The sequence below is a fragment of the Eleutherodactylus coqui genome, chromosome 9, assembly GCF_035609145.1.
Source record: "Eleutherodactylus coqui strain aEleCoq1 chromosome 9, aEleCoq1.hap1, whole genome shotgun sequence".
NCBI classification, from domain to species: Eukaryota; Metazoa; Chordata; class Amphibia; order Anura; family Eleutherodactylidae; genus Eleutherodactylus; species Eleutherodactylus coqui.
This window is the reverse complement of record NC_089845.1, coordinates 3,579,692-3,596,392: the sequence shown is the minus strand read 5'-3', so window position 1 is coordinate 3,596,392 and position 16,701 is coordinate 3,579,692.

The following is a 16,701-nucleotide window of genomic DNA, read 5'->3' as shown; positions in this document are numbered from 1 at the left end:
AAGCTTAGTTTATAGAGCTAGAAGTAGGTGACAGAGTCTCTAAGTACTAAACATAACCATACAGCATATCTAGGTCAGTAGAGCAGATGGATCTTCTATAATTGTAACTTCATCTGATCTGTGCTGCATTGTCTTCAATAGTCTGTAGAGTAATTTTACTCTGCAGGATGCCTACATAGACCTGATATCTGATCTGTAGGTGATCGTTGTAGGGTGATATTATTGGTTACATCTATGCGTGAATATTAGTGGAGTATACTTGTTCCTGACAATATAATTAGGCTGTTTCCTACTCTACTTTATCTTTTATGTTCATGGTGTAGTTTTTATATTTAAAGCAATGGTGTGACCAAATTGAGATAAATTCACCACACAGCATACCATTATTTTTCCACTATGCAAGGTGCAATAATGCATGTGGGCTGGTTAAATTTTTATGATTGGGCTGCTTCATAGTTCCATTCCAGCCCTGGGTCAGTTGCAGCATTACGCCTGGACCTGACTGTCATATTGGTTTAAAAAAGTACACCATGCAGGGCTGGGCAGGGACTACAAAGCATTCCCAGAACACAAATATTACTGGCCCACTTATCAATTTGTTCTTAAGAACACTTCATAGCAATAATACATCCATCCCCATTTCTAGCACTAGACGGAAGTTGCAACTGTCTGGGATGCAGTAGTGGGGGAGGGTAACAGGGATATTATGAAGGGAACAGGAGGGGGCAATTGTTTTTGCTAAATGGAGGCCATGAGGAGCATTATTATTGCTCATAGGAACAATGAAGTCAATTATTACTAACAGGGAGCCATGAAGGGAAGTGTTACTGAATGGGGACCATAAGGATTATTATTACTGTTTTGGAGAGGAGGGGCAGTAAAAGTGGCAGTTACTGTAGGGGGCCTACAGGGAGAAAAAAAAGGGGATATTTTTACTACGTGGAACACATGGTATTTTACTATCAAGGGCAGTTAGGATTGGAAGATTGTGTAGAACTGTTGAAAACAAAAGCAAATGGCGGAAAATTGATGAGTCAAAGATGTCTGTGTGTCGGATTCCACAAAGACAAATTGTCATCAGGAGAAGTCATCATGCCAGTCTGTGCAGAATGGAGAAGAAAAGGGAAAGTGAATGATGGCATTCACGGGGGACACCACCTCTGATCACTTATACATTCTGCAGAGTGCCTGCGTAGAACTAATATGTACCACTATATGGTCATTGTGTTGCCCAAATAATGGTCTTTGTGTACTGCTTTTTAAGTAACACTGTGGTACTATTTTGTGGTCACAATCTGGAGATATAATATGGCCCTCATAAAGTGTTGTTGTTGACAATATCGATCCTTGTAGTGGTCATTCAGTTAACAGTACGGTTGTATTATTTGGTAACTACGTGCTGCTAATATGTAATCATGCTGTGGCAGTTTTATTTGGCCTTTGTATATTATTATTAGTGATAACGTTGGTCTTTGTATAGTGACAGTATGCAGGTGATTATACGCGTCATGATTAGAGATGAGCGAGCGTACTCGTCCGAGCTTGATAGTCGTTCGAGTATTAGCGTGTTCGAGATGCTCGTTACTCGAAACGAGTACCACGCGATGTTCGAGTTACTTTCACTTTCATCTCTGAGACGTTAGCGCGCTTTTCTGGCCAATAGAAAGACAGGGAAGGCATTACAACTTCCCCCTGTGATGTTCAAGCCCTATACCACCCCCCTGCAGTGAGTGGCTGGCGAGATCAGGTGTCACCCGAGTATTAAAATCTGCCCTCCCGCGGCTCGCCACAGATGCCTTCTGACATAAATCAGGGAAAGTGCTGCTGCTGGTGCTGCTGCTATAGGGAGAGCGTTAGGAGTGATTTTAGGCTTCAAGAACCCCAAACGTCCTTCTTAGTCCATAGAAATCGCAGATCGCACCTATCTGCGATTCCTGTTCTCTTCTCTATATGCGCTCAGTGGGGCCGGTGGCAGCAGCGCCGACCCCATTGAGAACATATAGAAGACAAATCATTCTTCTCTGCCACAGCTGTATCAGCTGTGGCAGAGAAGAATGATGTTTGCCCATTGAATTCAATGGAGCCGGCAATACAGCAGGTTCCACTGAAAGCAATGGGCTGCCGGCGATCGCGGGATGAATTGTCGGCAAGGGCTTAAATATATAAGCCCTTCCCTGAAATTCATCCAGAAATGTGTTAAAATAAAAAAAAAAAAAAAAAAAATATATATATATATATATATATATATATATATATATATATACTATTACTTACCTTGTCCCGGCAGACGGAGTTCAGCCGCGGTGGCCGGCAGTGGGTGTGAAGGGGGTGTGAGTCAGACTCAGCGCTGAGCCAATCAGGGGGCAGGTCTGACTCACACCCCCTTCACACCCACTGTAGGCCGGCCCCACGCTGAACTCCGTCTGCCGGGACAAGGTAAGTATATACCGTATATACTGGCGTATAAGACGACTTTTGAACCCCGAAAAATCTGCTCTGAAGTCGGGGGTCGTCTTATACGCCGGTAATACAAAAAAAAAGAAAGTGTCAAAACAAAATTCATTACTCACCTCCCCCGGCGTTCTGCAGCGCTGCTGCAGGCTGTCGCTCCCTCCTGGTCCCTGGCAGAGCAGTGCTTTCTGGACACAGGGCTTGAAATCCCCGCCTCCAGAAAGCTACTGTGATTAGCTAACACACTCCGTTAGCCAATCACAGCCATTCAATGACATCATTGTCATTGGCTGTGATTGGCTGAAGGCACGTGTGTTTCTGGAGGCGGGGATTTCAAGCCCTGCGTCCAGAAAGCAATGCTCTGCCGGGGACCAGGAGGGAGCGACATCCTGCAGCAGCGCCGCAGAACGCCGGGGGAAGTGAGTAATGATTTCTATTTTTTGCTCCGCTGTATTCCCGGCGTATAAGGTAACAGTTGGGGGGTCGTCTTATACGCCCCGTCGCCTTATACGCCGGTATATATGGTATATTTTTTTTATTTTTACACATTTCTGGATGAATTGCAGGGAAGGGCTTCTATATTTAAGCCCTTCCCGACAATTCATCCTGCAATCGCCGGCAGCCCATTGCTTTCAGTTGAACCTGCTGTATTGCTGGCTCCATTGAATTCAATGGGCTAACATCGTTCTTCTCTGCCACAGCTGTTACTGCTGTGGCAGAGGAGAACGATCTTTATGCTGACAGTGCGGGGGGGGGGCACTCTTGCCGCTACTGTGGCTTAATAGTGGGACCTGTGAACTTGAGATGCAGCCCAACATGTAGCCCCTCGCCTGCCCTATCCGTTTCTGTGTCATTCCCATCACTTTCTTGAATTGCCCCGATTTTCACAAATGAAAACCTTAGCGAGCATCGGCGATATACAAAAATGCTCTGGTCGCCCATTGACTTCAATGGGGTTCGTTACTCGAAACGAACCCTCGAGCATCGCAAAAATTTCGTCCCGAGTAACGAGCACCCGAGCATTTTGGTGCTCGCTCATCTCTAGTCACGATCTTTGTAGTGATAATGTGTATAGCATTATTTCACATTTACAAAATAAGAGTGTTTTTTTGTTGTTTTTTTTTAAACTGTGTGCAATTGCTTGATCACTTTTTGGTATATTAGGGAGGGGGGATTTTGTGATGTTGACCCTATTAGCCAAATTCCCTAGGAGTTGCCATGAAAACATTGAAGAATATGGTCGAATGCCATATTTATGAAATTCCTGATCAATTTTATCAAGGAAAAGGAGTGGAACTTTGGACTATCAAGGGTATAGACTCATGCATTAATCTTTTCTGCCATTTTTCTAGTTAGGAGAAATCAACAGTTTCACATTTTAGCTTATGAATACTCTGTGGATTTTCCACAGCAGAATTGGCTCCAGAAAATCTGCAGTGTATCACAGTAGCAGCAAAGTGAATGGGATGTTAGGAAGAGCAGTTCACATATTGCTAAAAAAAAATATGCAGTGTAAATTGACTGCACCAGAATTTGTAGTGTATTTTTTGCAGAAGAAAATGCTCAGGATATGAACATAGCTTTTCAGTGAGCGAGATGCTGGAATCTATCAGAGTTGTCACTTTTAAAAAGGCCTCACTGTCAATAAAGAAAATGAGAATTGTTGATAATACACTCAATTACACAAGTGTTATTGTATTATATAATCAATCAAGAAATCCCATGTTCAAGTCCCCTGCTGGGACAAATAAATGTAGTAAGAAACTAAATATATATTCATGCAAAACAATTGCATAAAACAAAATAAAAACAATCATCATTTTCCCAGCAAACACATAATTTCCTAATGAAGCTATTAGGAAAAAGGCTATATCCTTCGATTTGGTTTTATTGCCACATGTGCCCATCCCAACCAGGCCTCTATAATTACCCCTGATTTCAGACATAACACACAGTTTACATTATTACTTTTATCTAAGATTTTTTTTATTTAAGATTTAGGGACTGTCAAAAGGAGGGGGGGGGGGGGAACTATTTTGAGGGAGTCAATTTTTTTTCTGCACAAATGTGCAATTGGGGCTGGAATTTATTCAGTTATGACCTGAAATCCAATGGGTGTTCTTTCCATTATAGGCCTAGCCATGTGTCAAGTAAGCAGATTGGGGCAAGAACAGAGGACAAACAGGGGTATCCATTTGGGGTGCAAGTCTTCATTCATATATGTGCTTTGCTGGAGACATTTATAGGGGTTCTCCATCATTTGGGTCACTTAAGGGCTTCGCAAGTGTGCAATAGGGCCTACAACACCTTCAAAATGTCTGTTCTGAAAGTCACCGGCCGCTGCTTGGGCGTCGTTATGCATACGGACATAAGATTAAGGCCACAATGGGTGTGTTTCTGAACACAGGACAAACAGGGGGATACATTTAGGAGCACAAGTGTTCATTCATGTGTGTGCTGTACAGTTTTTAAAATGACACAATTGCCATAAAAAATGAAAATTGTAATGTTATCCTTCTGCTTTGCTTAGATTCATTCAAAAACTGTGGGGTCAAAATACACAGTACACCCCTAGATTAATTCGTTAAGGGGTCTAGTTTTCAAAATCGTCACATTTGTGGGGGTTCTCTGTGGTTTTGGCCACTCAAGGGCTCCACAAGTGGGCAATGGGGCCTAAGACACCTTCAAGCAAAATGTCTGTTCTGTAAGCCACCGGTTGCTCCTTTCAGTTTGGGCCCCGTTGTGCATCCAGACAGAAGATTAGGGCCACAATATGTATGTTTCTGAACACAGGACTAACAAGGGTATCCACTTTGTGGTGCAAATCCTCATCTTCATGTGCACTACAAAAAAAAATCTGTCTTTGAAATGACATATTAGCAAAAATATGAAATTTTATTTTTTCTCCTCTAAACTCCTGAAAATAAACTGTGGGGTTAAAATCCTCCTGACCCCCTCAGTGAATACATTAAGGGGTGCAGTTTATAGAAAAGGCGTCATTTTTGAGGGTATCTATCATTCTGACACCTATGAGCCTTTGCAATCTTAGCTTGGTGTAGGAAAACAAAGTGTTCCTCAAAATGTTAAGAATTAATGTTACTTTTGTACGTCTCCTAAGGGCTCAGTCAGACGAGCGCATTTTTCATGCATGTATAGATGCGTTTTTGATTTGCATCTATTAGAACCAATGCTTTCCAATGAAAGCCGTCGCATGTCTGTTTTTTAAAATGTATTAAAAATTCGCGCCTACAGCGTGAAAAACAAACACGACTTTGGTCCGTTGTGCGACTCGCACCTGAACAATGTATTTTGCGCCAAAGCGCAAGAGTTGCCTTTGACTGCTATTGGGAGCTTTAAAAACACACTGCACGCTACTCCGATTATGTGAACGAGTGCATAGACTCCTATGTGATCTCAAGCTCTTGCAAATACATACAAGGTGTTTCCGATGTTCTTTTTGGGGCTGCTGTAATTGTGGCAAAAGGGTCCGTGTGAATGGAGCATTTAATGAAACCTTGCATTGCCAGCGCTACTCATGGGTGAGGCTTATAGTTGCGTTTGTGTGGCAGTTTTCTTCACTGCCTTTTGGGGGCCTTTCACCCGTAATTTCTATTTGGCATTTTACGAGTTAAAATACTATATATTACATACTTGTTGCACTAGATGCAATTGTCCACACCGTCGCCTCACTTTTTCAATCACCCACTCAGTATTTTGGAGCTATAATCATCATGTGTTTCCACACCTGCTATACACGCTCCCCTTTGTTAGCATATGTAATTCTGGGCACTTCCCCATGCAAAACGCATAGATGCTCATTTTTTTTTTTTCACAAGTGCTTTCTATTAAAGGGGTGGTCTCGCGAAACCAAGTGGGGTTATACACTTCCGTATGGCCATATTAATGCACTTTGTAATATACATCGTGCATTAAATATGAGCCATACAGAAGTTATTCACTTACCTGCTCCGTTGCTGGCGTCCTCGTCTCCATGGTTCCGTCTAAATTCGCTGGCAGCTTGCTTTTTTAGATGCGCTTGCGCAGTCCGGTCTTCTCCTTTCAGCACGAGCCGCTTCAGTGTGCTCCCCGCTACAGCTCTTCTGTGCATGCGCAGACGAGCTGTCACTGCTCGGGAGCGCGCTGGAGCGGCCATTCTGTACCTTCCTCTGTTAGAGGAAGGTGCAGAGCTGCCGAGCTGTCCGGAGAAGCCGCCCAGCTGTCCCGCCGTCCAGCTGTCCTGGTAAGTGATGGGCCGGGGGGGCTGCCACTGCGCTGGGCTGCGCCGGGGGGGGGGGCTGCCGCTGCGATGGGGGGGCTGTCGCTGCGATGGGGGGGGCTGTTGCTGCGCCGGGGGAACTAGCGCTGGGCCGGGCTGCGCCGGGGGGGGGGGGGCTGCCGCTGCGATGGGGGAACTAGCGCTGGGCCGGGGGGGGGCTGTCGCTGGGCCGGGGGAACTAGCGCTGGGCCGGGGGGGGCTGTCGCTGGGCCGGGGGGGCTGCCGCTGTGATGGGAGGGGGGGCTGCGCCGGTTACCTTCTGCCTGGCGGTGGGTGACTGGTCGGCCGTGTTCACTCCAGGGGTCCGGTCGGCGGCTGCGGGGCGTCTGGTTGCCATGGAGACACAGCTGGTAGCGTCTCGGGAGCGCGCACGTCGGGCTACAGCAAGTGATGCGAAAAGAGCTGGCGGCCATCTTGGGAAAAAGTTTTATAAGTTGCTGAAACGCTGGAACGGTAAGTAGAAACCAGCTAGGAAAGTCATTTACAGGGGTAATTAGTAATGTATGTTTAATTAGGGGGACTGGGCAAAAAAAAAATTCACTGCTTCCTCGAGACATCTCCTTTAATTATGGGTGCAGTTTTGCCGCCTCTAAAGGCGTCACTATAAAAAGATTCATTGCAGTGCGGCTCAAGTATGGCAGAAATTTATAATTTCACTTTGGCACCATGGACAAAAGAGCATTGATCGGCAGTTGAGAACTGCCCAGTGCTGTGGGACCCCAGGAACAGCACTTATAAGAACTGCAGACAAACGTTAACGTTGTGGGAGGAGGTCGCCAGAATGGCCCACAGGCGATGCTGGCCAACATTCAGCCCCAATACATGGCATTTGAATAGTGAGTATATTTGGTCAAAGCTTTTTTACCTTCTTCACACTATTTTTGTGCCTTTGCAAATTCATGTTATCTACCAATTGGTAATGTTGCACCAAAATTGATCTTCAATGTATTTTATGTGGCTGTATTTGTTAACCTGCACTCTGTTTGCCCTGTATGTACCTATATTTCCATTATCGCTTTGACCTACTGGCCTCAAACTTTGCATGCCATTTCATTATGCCTTGCTGCCCTTTGTCTGCCTTTATTATATGTGTCGTGATATTTCTAAACACTCTTGGATGTAGGGTCACTTTTCTTTATATATATATATATATTTGAAGTTATTTGTTTTCTTTGGTTTAAATTGGTTTTTTTTCCATTTTTAGTTAAAAAAGTCATGACTTTGTGGCGCTCAATTCAGGACACATTCCGGAAAGAGCTGCAAAGACCTAGACAGCAGGGCTCTTCTTGGTGGCCGGCCTACAAATTTGCTTATTTGCTTGATTTTCTGAAGCCTATAATGGAGCTTCCCCTGTAATTATTAATGATTTGCGCATGTGGGTGAAACTGTAGGTGTTGGTGTAGAAATTGCCAACTTAGCACACACTAGTTGTAAAGCTATCCAGTATGTATGGTTCAGCCACTACCAGTGTTTTTAATCCACTCTGGCAAAGAAATAAGATAGTCTACAGCTTAACACCTCACATTGCTTGGTTACCCCCTTTTGGCCAGGGTTTTTTTTCCCCTAGTGTCTGCAGCCCCAGACTATACGTGCCACCCTGATGCCCTTTTGTTGTTTCTTGCAACTTGCCTCAGCCAATTGATACTTTTGTGGCAGCCTGCTTTTCTCTTTGCTAAATGCTACAGATGTAACGTTTGAGCCACGTGGCTGTATGCTCTTCCCTGATATGCAATCTTAACAGGGTCATGCACCCTATTGTTACTGGCCCTTTTGGTTACCCTAGCTTTGCCAGCAATGCACGTATGCTCTTTTTAAATTGTGTGCTTGAAAGCATAAATCCACATGGCCCGCATAGGCAAAAGAGACCTGGCTCAAGCAAGGCCCTTTTTAGCCCTTGCACAATGGAGGCAAAAAAAACTAGACGCAGCAAATTAGTCACACTTGCTGAGCCATGTGTAATTGATACTTCAAAATGTTGGTGGTATGCAGAGACTAATTTTTTTTCCTTACCTTTCATGTCCTTAGGAGATACAGCTATGTGTGGGATGAGGATGCCTTTGGGGATGAGGTGGAGAACCTGGAGCTGGCATCCTCCACATCTGTAGTCACATCACCGTCCAGACTGGATTAGCAGCACCCTGTGTTTGAGAGGCCACCTCAGCGTTCGCCCTAGCATATCGGATCCAATGCTCCCCTTAGGACTCCCCCTAGTCGGGGTGTCTCATCTGAGGTCCCACAGCCTCTGTGACAGGTAATTGCTAAGCAGATGTCAGACACTGGGGCCTGGCAAACTGGCCATGTACTAAGAGAAGGCAAAGCTGCAAACAGTATTCTAGTATGTCCAAATGAGGAAGAGCACATGACATAGACACCAGCTCATTTGCAGCTTGTGTGGCCCTTGACATCTGATGAGTATAATTAAGAATTTTTTAAACACTGCACACATTTGCCAAATGAATAGTTTAGCAACTGCCAGTGGCAGAACAATGGCCACATGCCTTTTATGATGTAACAAGTTTTGCCAGACCCTATTTTTAGCCCCAAACAGCCACTGTGGTATGTAACATCCATATATGGACAAGTGTCTGTAATTAAAGCTGACCTTCTTTAACGCCTACAACCAATGCAATGACATAGCTTGACATAGTGCTCAAATACAAGCCACTGTAGTCCAAAAGAAAATTACAACTTTTAACTAATTATTCCTAAGCATGGGTGGGCTTCTTCTGTGTCCTAACTGCACTAAGCTGGCAAAGCTTGAGCTAATGGCTTTGTGTTGCATGGACTGGGAAATGCATGTGCAAGTTTAACATTTAAAAATCAGAGGGCCATTTTAACAAAAAAATATGTAGACATATGTGTATTTTCTGGGTGCAAAGCCAAAGTGTGATATTTACACAAGCTATTTTTCCCCAACAGCATGGCGAGACGTTCCCCCTGAGGAGAGGGTGGCCTGGTACTTCCAGGAGATCCATCATTGTTATGTGCATCTCTCTGCCATGCAGAGTGGCCTTGACTGACTCCGGGAGCGCCTGGCCAACCTCCATCAGTGGGGAGTGCATCACTTCCTGACGACGGAAGAGAGGTCGCTCCACCCAGCTTCCAACTCCGCACAGTTAACGCTATTGCCCGTGGATCTTTCTATGCAACGGTTACTTATGGCTCTTGGGTGCAGTAGGACCTTGCACTGCCATCATTTCAGGCTGGTACCTTGTCTACACATAGAGAAGCTGTGTTTCCTGACATCTCAGAAGTTGTACATTTGTTTCACACATGTGCCTTGTTGGCCTGTTTAATCAAACTTTTATTGTCAAAGTTTATATTTTTTATAACAAAAAAAAATTAGGGCCTCACAATTTTTTATTTATTCAACTCTGTACATTAGCCAGAATACAATACATTTTAAAAAGCAGGGAAGTCTTTTAGATTTGGCAGGCAATTGCTGGGTGCCATACACACCAGTGTAGTCACCCTGTTTGAGGGGAGTATATTGTTCAAAGCTAACAACTATTCCCACACAAAACATCTCTGCACCACAAGCTTGTAGACAAATTGACTTTGACAGGTGTATTACCAAAATACAAAAAATGCTAACTATGTCACCACGAAATCAGCAGAATCACACATATATGGCCTTACTCATAGCCTTTTTGTGGGCTGGCTGAGAGGGGCTTATTTGAAAGTCTGCTAGAGGAGAGCTGATTGTGTCTGGAATATTAGTAGTGGAAGTGGGGCCACCCTCTGTTTTTACACAACAACGTCAAAAATGGTCATTTATGCTGGAACACAATTTTGTGCTATGGCCAGAATAGACCTACCGATCCGGGAAGAATACCTATAGAGATAGCACAGAATTGTTTGTTAACTCTCAGCCATGCATCAATAACAACCAAAAAACTTTTAAACAAGAGGTATACTTTGTCATTTTTAATAAGATGTGGTGGGCTGGGGCAAAAAGTCACAAATATATTGCACCCAAAACAAAGTTGGAGGAAATAAATGTACTTTCAAAGCCTTCAAAAAACAGCACCTACACAAATGGAGTGAATCTTGGCTGGGAGAATCTAGCTATCCAAAATTGAGGCAAAATGGACCTTTAGGCCACTTGAATGAGAGGAACATCACCTGACAGTTGACGTGATACCTTTCATTTTGGTCATAGTCCCTGGGAGGGCCAAATAAACAAGGTATTGGTTAACTACATTGGCCACCTTATGCTCCTGCGATCAAAGGTTTTCAAAGCCCCAAGGGGGGTCACACACTTTTGTAATCGCTGGGAGGTGTCCAATTTAGAACAATCTCGTAACGCACGTCAAGGGTCCTCGTTGTATATGAGTCCCTAACTAAAAACATGTGCCAATAAGTAGCTACCTAGGAAAAAAACAGGCAGAGCCAGCTTAAAAAAAAAAACATACTATCTGGAGAGACCAGTTCATCAGTCTCCTCACACATGGTCCAACTGCCACAGAACCACTCACTGCAGCAACAGGAAGTAGTCTGTGAAGAGGTCCCTGACTTAAAGAGCAGATTCTGTTGGCCTACCATACTGTACAGGCTCCTCCACAACTCCCCCCCCCCCCCCCAAAGCGGTGGGCAGAGCATCCACTGCATTACAAACAGTATTATTTTCCCAGCATAAATTATGGAGAACCACATAGGCGTGAACTACTGCACACACATTTTCCAGAGCCAGCTAAATAGCGCTTAGTAAAACTCTCCATCTGTTGGCCAGAATCCCAAACGCACACTCCACATAACGCCGGGCATGTGTGAGGCGGTAATAAAACACCTGCCTCCTGGTATCTATGTCCCTGCGAGCAAAGGGACACATAACATGATTTGCCAGGCCAAATGCCTCATCCACCAAAAAGCAAAAGGGGCATCTTGACCTGACAAGCCAGGATGGGTCTAGGGCTTAGACACAGAAAGCTACTCGTCCCTCAGACGCCTACCCATTCTGGAAGCTCTGAAAATGTGAACATCCACAGCACTCCCAAAGACCTCAATATCACCAGCAAGAATCAATAGTTACTTTCAGCAACAGCCAACAGAACCACCGAAAAAATTGTTGAAAAACTGAGACCCTGAGTTAGGTGGCTTTTGGACACGAATATGCTTCCCGTCCAGTGCCCCAATGCAATTTGGAAACTGCGTAGTGTACAGAAAACTGCCAGTGACATCCATCCAATCTTGACAAGGGTGCGGAGATATCACCAAAGGCACCAGATGTTGCCAAAGGACGTCACAGGTCTCCCTGACGATTCCACTGATGGTAAAGTGGCCAACCCAGAAAAAATGCAGTGAAGCAAAAGTATTCCCATTAGCGAGAAACCTGAGTGAAGAGAGAAGAGATCTTACAATGAACTTAAAAACCTTGCAGCTTTAGCAGACACAGACATGGGTAGGCAGCACTAATAGAAATAAACCTGGGACTATATTTGTAAGGCCAAAAAGCCAAGATGGCCGCAGATACACTTACCCTCCACCACCGACAGTGTGGTTGGTGGTATCCAAAAACATCTATAGGAGCTGCATGGTTCAGAGCTTAATGTGCTGCTATGCTACAAATTGTGAATTTTGTCATCATGTGAACGCACAACAAGTGCAAATTAAAAACATGTATGAAGCTATGGTCATGCGATTTTTATACATGCGTTTTGTGAATTTTTTTCCCGCACCTAACATGCGTGAAAAAAATGCTCGTCTGACTGAGCCCTTAAATGGTTAAAAAAAAACCTATAGTTTTTCCAATGTGCGTCCAGAATAAAGTAAACCGATGGAAATATATATCTCATCAAAAATTTGTACAGTATGTTTGCACGTATTTGACATATTAAAGTTGAAATTGTGAAAAAATGAACATTGCTTCAATATTTTCCCAGTTTTGGCATTTTTAATAAATATACACACATTCTATCAGTCTGTTTTTGCCACCTAAATGAAGTACATTATGTGGCAAAAAAACAATGTTAGAATCACTTAGATATGCAAAACTTTTACAGAGTTATTCTATGTTAAGTCATACATGCTAGATTTCCAAAATGTGGCCATTAAGATACAAACAGACTTGGTCACAAACGGGTTAAAAGTCAATTTCTAAAGACATGGAAAATACATTCACAATACCCCTTGATGAATTTCATGAAGAGTATGGTTTCTAATATGGGGTCTTTTGAGGAATATTTCTTATGCTTTGGCACCTCGATGCCTCTGCAAACTTGAAACATTGCCTGGAAAATATCCCAATGAAAAAGAGGTCTCAGAATCTGCAAGGTGCTTCTTCGTATCTGAGACGAGTTTGATTCATGTTGCAAACTTAAGACACGTGGGATATTTCTAAAAGCTGTAGATTCAGGGTAATAAATATTGAGGTTTTTGTTTGCTAATTCACGCTGTGTTAAAGAAACAAGTTTGAGAAATTGAAAATCTGGGGAAAAAAACACTTTCAAATTACTTCACTGCTTTCCTATAATTCCTACAAAATACCTTAATAGTTAACAGATGTTTTAAGTGCCGTTTCAAACACTCTAACGGGGACAGTTTAAAATGGGGTGATTTGGGGAGGTTTCTAATATATAGGCCCCCAAAGTTACTTAAGAACTGAATTGATCACTAAAAAAATAGGTGTTCAACATTTTCTTCAAAATTTCAAAAATCGCTGCTATACTTTTAAAGCCTTCTGATGTCTAAAAAAAGAAATGACACTTAAAAAAGGATGACAGCACAAAGTAGACATAGTAACATAGTATGTTAGGCTGAATGGAGATAATGTCCATCTAGTTAAACCTGTTTTAACCTCCCCCTTGTTGGTCCAGAGGAAGGCAAAAAAACCCTGCGAGCCAATTAGCTCCTATGGAGGAAAACATTTCCTTCCTGACTCCATAATGGCAGCCAAAGTAATCCCTGGATCAACATTTGAGAACAACAACCCCGCTGGTCACCTGATGTCTATATCCTGTAATATCGCAGCGCTCTAGAAAGACATCTAGTCCCCTCTTAACCCCTTCCCGCTGCAGGGCGTAAGTTTACATCCTGGCAGCCTGGTACTTCCCGCAACAGGGTGTAAACTTACGTCCTGGAGATAGCGCGGGATCACATATGATCCCGCGCTATCCCGCAGCGGGAGCCGGCTGTCAGTCACAGCCGGCGTCCCACTGTTAACCCCTTCCCTGCCGCGATCTAAGTAGATCGCGGCAGGGAAAGAGTTCACAGAGGTAGCGGACTCCCTCTGTGTCTCCGGCCGGAAATCGCGATGTTATCGCGAGAGCCCGGCCTGTCACCATGGCAACAGGATGACAGACACTGGCGTCCTGTATTGCCTATGCCTGAGATTGCTGTATAAGCGATAAGGCATGGCAGAGCAGTAGCTCTGCCATGCCTTATGACAGCGATCATCAGGGCAGTGGTTAAAGTCCCTCAGAGGGACACAAACAGTGTAAAAAAAGCAAAGATTAAAAAAATGAATTTAAAAAAATGTTAAAAAAAAAGTTAAAAAACCATTTTTTTATGCTTTTTCTCAGATTAGCATAAAAAAAGGTAAAAAAATAAAACCCCACATATTTGGTATTGTCGCATCTGTAACAATGTGTACAATAAGTTGCACATGCTTTTGACTGTGCATGGAAAAAAACGGTTAAAAAAACGCTAAAAAACTGAGGCAAAATGCTAATTTTTAGCATTTTGCCTCACTAAAAACGCAATAAAAGTGATCAAAAAAGGTGTATGTACCCCAAAATGGTACCAGTAAAAACTACAGCTCGTCTTGCAAAAAATAAGCCCTCACAGAGCGCCGTACATCGAAAAATTAAAAAGTTACAAAACTTTGAATGCAGCAATTTAGAATAGAAAAAAGATTTCCAAAAAAAAGGGGTTTTATTGCAGAAAAGTGGGAAAACCTAAAAAAAATGTAAGAATTTTGGTATCGTTGTAACCGTAGCGGTCCGCAGAAAAAATGGAATGTCTCATTTATGCTGCATGATTAACGCTGTAAAAAAAAAATTAAAAAATCTATGGCAGAATTGATGCGTTTTCTCTCCCTGCTATCATAAAAAAAAATAAAAAAAGTTTTACAATATAGTCAATGTACCCAAAAGTGGCACCGATAAAAACTACAGTTTGCCATGCAAAAAACAAGCCCTCATACGGCCGCGTCGACGAAAAAATAAAAAAGTTATGACTTTTGATAAACGAAGAAGAAAATCCGCCAAAAATTGTTGCGTCCTTAAGCCCAAAATAGACCATGTCATGAAGGGGTAAACTCCTCTATGGATTTTGCCATCACCACGTCCTCAGGCAGAGAGTTCCACAGTCTCTCTGATCTTACAGCAAAGAACCCCTTTCTGTGTTTGTGATGAAACTTGCTTTTTTCTAGATGTAGAGGATGCTCTCTTGTTACCGTCACAGTCCTGGGTATAAACAGATCATGGGAGAGATCCTTGAATTGCCCCCTAATGTATTTATACATAGTTATGTAGTCGCCCCTTAACCATCTTTTTCCCAGGGTAAATAATCCCAATTTTGATAGCCTCTCTGGGTATTGCAGTTCTCCCGTTCCATTTATTAATTTAGTTGCCCTTCTTTGAACCCCCAAGCACTGCAACAGCTTTCCTGAGCATCGGTGTCCAGAACTGTACACAATATTCCACTTGGGGCCTGTCAAGTGCCTTATATAATGGGAGAATAATGTTCTCGTCCCTCGCCCCTATACCTCTTTTAATGCACCCCAAGACTTAATTTGCCTTTACAGCCACTGACTACCATTGACTGCTCCAGTAAAGTCTACAGACCACTAATACCCCCGGGGCTTTTTCCATATCACTTTTCCCTATCTGTACACCATTTAGTGTATATTGGTGACATCCATTTCTCCTGCCCATGTGCAGAACCTTACTTTTATCAACATTCAATTTCATTTGCCATTTTCCTGCCCAAGCCCCCAGCTTATCTAGGTCCGTTTGTAGCCGCACATTGTCCTCCGTTGTATTAATTGTCTTGTATAATTTTGTATCATCTGCAAATATTGATATTTTACTGTGCAGTCCCTCTATCAGGTCATTGATAAATATGTTGAACAGAATGGGACCTAGTACTGAACCCTGTGGCACCCCACTAGCGACAGTGGCCCAATCAGAGTACAAGCCATTTATTACTACGCTCTGCTTTCTATCTCTGAGCCAGTTCCTTACCCGGATACACACGTTTTCGCCCAGACCAAGCTGTCTCATTTTATATATCAACCTATTATACGGAACGATGTCAAAGGCTTTAGAGAAGTCCAGATATACGAGATCAATAGACTCTCCCTGGTTCAACCCAGAACTTACTTCATCATATAAGCTGATCAAATTGGTCTGACATGATCGAACCCTAATAAACCCATGCTGATGAGGAGTTCTGCCGTTATTTTCCTTGACGTATTCTAGGATGGCGTCTCTCAGAAACCCCTCGAATATTTTTCCAATTATTGAAGTGAGACTTACCGGCCTGTAGTTACCAGGCTCTCTTTTAGACCCATTTTTGTATATTGGAACCACATTGGCAATGCACCAATTCAGCGGTACAACCCCGGTCTCAATAGTGTCCATAAATATGAGAAATAGCGGTCTAGCTATCACGTCACTTAGTTCCATTAGAACCTTTGGGTGTATTTCATCCGGACTCGGTGATTTATCGATTTTTATCCTCTGAAACCGATTCTGCACTTCCTCCTGTGTTAGGCATGCAATATTTAGTGGGGGATTCATTTTATTCATGAATACACGAAAAAAAAACCTATTTATTATATTTGCCTTCCCTCCATCATCTTCTATGGTTTCTCCTGCATTATTTGTTAGCAGGCCAGTGCTTTCAGTGCAAATCTTTGATTGTTCTCAAGAACTTATTACCCTTGTGAGATTTGCAGGTTTTGTCTTCTCATATTATATCCGGATAATTAAGGTCTCCCATAATAATTACTTCATTGCGGTTTAACACCT